This window comes from Hibiscus syriacus, unplaced genomic scaffold (genome assembly GCF_006381635.1).
Source record: "Hibiscus syriacus cultivar Baekdansim isolate YM2019G1 unplaced genomic scaffold, ASM638163v2 tig00112281_pilon, whole genome shotgun sequence".
Taxonomy (NCBI): domain Eukaryota; kingdom Viridiplantae; phylum Streptophyta; class Magnoliopsida; order Malvales; family Malvaceae; genus Hibiscus; species Hibiscus syriacus.
The window spans coordinates 1,878,179-1,884,178 of record NW_024063292.1 but is presented as its reverse complement, the minus strand read 5'-3'; positions in this window follow the sequence as shown (position 1 = coordinate 1,884,178).

Below are 6,000 nucleotides of genomic sequence, written 5' to 3'. Positions count from 1 at the left end.
CGTGTAAAATCATAAATTTAGGCAGAAGTTTAGTAGTTCAATAGTAAACAATACTGTTTAAAAACTACATAATTTTAAAATATTTATTTGTTCTCGTAAAATATAATTTTTATCTAAAATATAAAACTTCGATTAATATTTATAACCGTAATAATATATCTTAGACATTTCTTATTCATATACATACCATCTAGAAAATTTAAAATAGTAGGATGTCATTACTGATACTTGTAGTTATTCTTTGTTGATTGATGCCAACTCGACTTCTTACTTCACTTGCCCTTCTTTATACACTAAGTATTCACTTAGTGAGGCATTATAAACAAACTAAGGTGAAATAAAATATTAAACAACTTAACAACATCATAACATTAGTTTTCTTTATATAAAACTTAACTTAAAATATCATAACAATTCAAAACAATAAACTTAAATTCAAATAAAATTATTAAATATTCAAACCAATTTATTCAAGCCGTCTTTCCTTATCAGCGACCTGAAAATCATCATCTCATGATTTTGTCAAAACCATGATAATCAATAATAAACATAACAACCATGTCATACTCTATTTCATTCAAATACTTTTCAGAACTTTCTTATTTTATTCTCATTTTCCACTTTCATTTTCCATGTTCATAATAAACACTTTTAGATTTGAGAATTTATTTTCTGAATCTAAACTTATTTCCATATTCATAACTAAGTTTCAGACTCAAAGCTTACTGTCAGATTCATAGCTTATTTTCAAATTCATAGCCTAATTCATATTTATGAGAATGTAAGGTACATAAGTAGAATATAAGGGTCGTACAGGGCACATCACGGTGCCAATCTTAACTGAAACATGTAATACACTTTGAGTGCAATCATAACATGGCACCAACGGTGCAGATCATAATGTACACGAATGTACCATAACTTAACTGGAAAATGTTCAACTTAATGACATGCCAAATGTACCTACGACTCTTAATGCAACATACAATGGGTTTTCCATTAATTATTATTATATATTATTCAATTATCAAAGATATCAACATATCAACATATCCAACTCTTCATATCATAACATAATGGGCAGATCATACCCTAAATATTTCATTTCCACAAAACATTTATATATAATAATCATCGCCAATTATCTTTCTTTAAAATATAAACATCATATTCATCATGTAATAAATATCATAACTATCATACCAATTGTAATAAATCTGACTTATTTCGAGCACTTATAATAACCTATAACATAGAAGTAACATGAAAACAAAATTTATGACAAGTTTTATATGCTGGCAGTATGCACTACTTGAAAATAAATATTATTATGTATTAATATAAACACTTAAAAATTATTTTGTTTATACCGCTAGAAACTAGACTCAAATGAAAATCTAACTATATAAGGCACTTTTTCTAGTTCATCTTATACAATTTATAGTGAATTTTTGAAGTTGACCTATAGAAGTTGTTTTGAACAAAATATGTTGTCCTGCTTTCTGACCTATCCTCAATTAAAAATTCATATCTTTCTGTATACATATCAAAATAAGTATCCGTTTGTTTTTAAACGAAACTATACTGACATAAAAATCCAACATTATAAAAATCGTTCTCTAATCATTTCTGTATAATTTATGATGATTTTCTAAACTTACTATTCAAAACACAAATCTGGACAGATTTCACTAACTTATATTTTTAGCTTCTTCACTAATTCTATTAGCATATTAACTGAACATATATGTATGAATCAAAATTCGCATAATAGTTAGAAGTTACTTATTACCATATTAATTTTGTCACTGGCTCATCGCAAGTCAATGTTTGCTCAAAAACAAAAATACGAATTAAATATGCACTCACCTGGTGTCCTTAGCTTATAAACCTTCCTAGCACTTCATATTGCGCCCTTAAGCTTATCCTTAGCTTTAACATTGTTTGATCTTGATTTCAATCATTATCTAAATGAACACAATTTACATAATATATACATTTCAAACCATATGTTAGAATCTTAGTAACATAGGCACACAATAGAAAATAAATTCCTAAAAACCTTTCGATGCTCATTCAATACGAATTTCATATCACGTCATCAATGTTGACTTTAATACTTCAAATTGACCAATAAATCCCTTTTTATCCAAATTCACCCAAACTTCACATAACATTTTTCAACTTTCCATTTTAACGACAATTTATGAATTCTTTTAGAATTCATATCAACTTTCCATTTTATTCTAAATAGTCATTTTCCTTTTAGCTTCAATTCAAGTTTCAAACAATTTAATTAAATTTTCAGAATCTAATTTTCAGCTAAATACCTCAATAACTCCACTATTACCACTCAAGTCACTAACTTTCTCAATATTTGCCATTTAATACTTAAACTTTGCCAACTTTCCAAAATAGTCAAATTTCACATTCTAACATCAAATTCAATATTCTAACTTTCAATTCAAGCATAATACATCATCTTTCTAGCATTTTCACATAAACCCCATAACTTTTCATAATTGTCGAATAGTTCCCCCAACTTTTATAAAATTAAAAAATGGCCCAAATAACTTTCTAAAGTTTGTAGAACCTTTCAAACATCATTTCTATGCTTAGGGAAAATTTTCATATTTTTCCCCAATTAATTCCTTAGGGTTGAATATCATAGTGGTTAGGGTTCTTGATTTTCACTTGATTCAAGCATGAATTTCATCTCTAAACAACATTTCAAGGCTTCTACAATCAAAACCCTAACATAATTTAACCAAATCACAATTTTCTCAAAACCCTAAGTCATGACCAAATGAAATTTCACCCAATTTCAAGTAGTTTTAACCATCATACAAGTTTTAGAATTAATCTCCACCATCAAAAACATAAAATCTTTCATCAAATCCTCAAAATCAACAAATCCTACATAAACCATAATTTCCAAACTTATCATATAAGTATGATCTCCATGTAATATTTATACCAAATGATAGAGAATTTCAAGGGATTAATTCTCTATCTAATAGCTTAATCCAAAAATCAATTGAATAAGCTTAAAATAAAAAATAAAATGCTTGCCTTGTAGCTATGGTGGTGCACGTTTTGGGGATGAAATAACTGAAAATTTATTAGTTTTCTCCAATTAAAACATAATACACTTGGCTTAATCTAATATAAATGAATTTAAAATTCATTAATGTGAAATTATCATTTCGCCCTTAATGAAACATGATATTTCAACTTGCCATTGCATTATTAGCCCTTTAAATATTCCAAATTCAAATATGAACAAAAAAAATTCACTTTCCACCTTTGTCCTTGCAAAATTTGAAAAACTACAGTTTAGTCATTGATTTTTCCAATTTCAGCTAAATATGTAAAATTGACTTCAATTCTACTGATGCACATTAAATTTCATTGTTTTAAAATTTAGAAATAATATTTCCAACCTTCATCTATCATCCTTTAAATTTTCCTAAAATTCTGGTCAGTGTTTTGAAAATCGGATCGGACCGGCCGGTTCCACCGGGAACCGCTGCATTGTCCGGTCCATTCTACCCCGGTTGAACCAGACCGTGAACCGGTTCAACCTAATTTTTTTTATAAATATTTTTAGTATTTTTATTTAATTTTTTAAATAATTATGACGTTATCCGATTCTTACGACCGGTTAAACCAGTGAACCGGCAGCACGGCCGGTTCGCTGACCGGTCCGGTTCTGAAAACCATGATTCTGGTTCGATATGATTTTCTTTCGGGTTTTACTGCTTTATAGCTTTTAACACAAATTCTAGATCAAAATTCTAATTCCCAAGAAAACGTCATTCTTTGGATTGAACTATTCATTTACGGGTTCAAAACACTTAACTTTTAAAAGTTACCATTTTGATCCCTAAACTTTCCAACTTTCTACTTTGGTCACTAAAACTTTCAAAATTTATGTTTTGGTCACTAACCAAAATTTGGGGTATTACATTAACCGTTTGAACACCCCTAAAATCGGATTTGGATGTTACAGGCTAACATCGTTTTCATTGCATTAAAATTCACCAGAATGGATGTTTCCAAACAATTTTCTAGAGATAAACTGTCCATATGTAAAAATCAGAACAACTTTTATGTCCTCTTCCTCATCATCTCCTACTTCAAGTTCTTCCGGTATACGTTCCAACTCTACCATGCCCTTATGTGTGAATATAAGAACAATTCTCTATTGTTGATTCGAGCCCGTGAGCAAAACTCAAACCAGAAAAAACCTAGAAAAACAGAAGGCGAAAACCTTAATTACAGCCAGCGGCCAAGAGAAAAAATAAGGCAAAAACCTTACTATAGAAATAGTCATCACAAAGGGGTATTTAACTCTTAGATTCTTTAATAGAAACTCTTTATCTATAAGATCGTATCATATATGTAAAAATATATCCGGTTGATAGTGATTTTTCTAAATTTCAATTGAAGGATATCATTTCATTAAATAATTTAAAATAAATATTATTTTAATATCTAATCTTTAAAAATATTATATTTGAGTAAAAAACCTCATATCAAACTGAAACACGTGATCTGAAAATGTATAATATATAATAAGCCTTTTTAAACAAAACAAAAAATAACTTGAATTTGATATATGGCACAGAAGTTTGGTCGAACGAACCTCAATCAATAAATAACAGAATGTTAATTTTTTTTTAGATTGAGTTGAGATTGCAGTTGGAATGCGGACTAAGACTTTTAGGCCGAAAGCCATGGTAAACGTACTCTAAAAGAAAGGGGTGGCATTTGTTTTGTTACTAAAGTGATTTAAAATAGGTTAAATTACGCGTTTTATGCCCAAACTATTCTTTTTGGTCTGTTTTAGTATCTAAATTTTTATTTCTTTCAAAATCATAATAAAAATTTAGTGTTTGTTTCAATTTAATATCCCCATTAAAAACTTTTGTTTTGCTTCATTTTAGTATCTCGCTCAAAATTTAACATTAAATAAAATTTAGATATTAAAATGGACCAAAATTGGTAGTTTAGGTATTTAATGCGTTAAGTTTTTAACGGTAAGATACTAAAATGAAATGAAAACTAAACTTTAAGTAAATTTTTAAAAAATTAAAAATTTAAGTACTAAAATTGATCAAAATTAATTGTTTATGCGCTAAATGCGCAGTTTACTCTTTAAATACTAAAAACCGTTTGGTGTGTGCCGGCAAGGCAATTGTCAATTGCCAATTTGCCGATGGCATTAGCCAATGGCCTCAGCTAAGTTGGCGTGCAGTGAAACCCGAACCCGGCAAGGATTCCGAGATTTGTCAAGCCCAATACTAGGGATCGGCACATGGTTATAAAAATCCAATGGCTTAAACTAAAAAATTCTCTTAACTATGTTTTTTTTTTCTTTAAGCCATTAAATTATTTAGGGTAAAAATATATAAATAGTTTGTTGAGTTAATCGATCTGATGAATCGATCAAGAGGGGTGAATTAGCAATAAAAATTTCAGTGGAAGCTTTTGCAGAAAATTGAAAAGATTTGTATAGTGATTTAGAGTGGTTCGACTTTCTCAACCAAAGTTTACATCCACTACCTTAGCTATCCACACTAAGGATTTTCCACAAATTCACTAATTCTTCTAGTTCGATTTAGAGTGGTTCGACTTTCTCAACCAAAGTTTACATCCACTACCTTAGCTATCCACACTAAGGATTTTCCACAAATTCACTAATTTCTTCTATAGTTCGATTTTTCCTTTCAACAAATTCATTTTGTTGAGGAATTCTAGGTGCTGAAAAATTATGGCTAATCCCATTTGAATTACAAAACTCAGTAAATCCAAGATTTTCAAATTCAGTACCATGATCATTCCTAACACTAGAAATGGAGTAACCTTTTTCTTTTTGCATCATAGATTTTATCTTTATCAAATTTTAACTTTGGCAACCCTCTTACTAAATTTCCTTGAATTAGTCTTTGTAAAAAACTCATGCTAGTGTGTCCTAGTCTCCTATGTCATAACCAA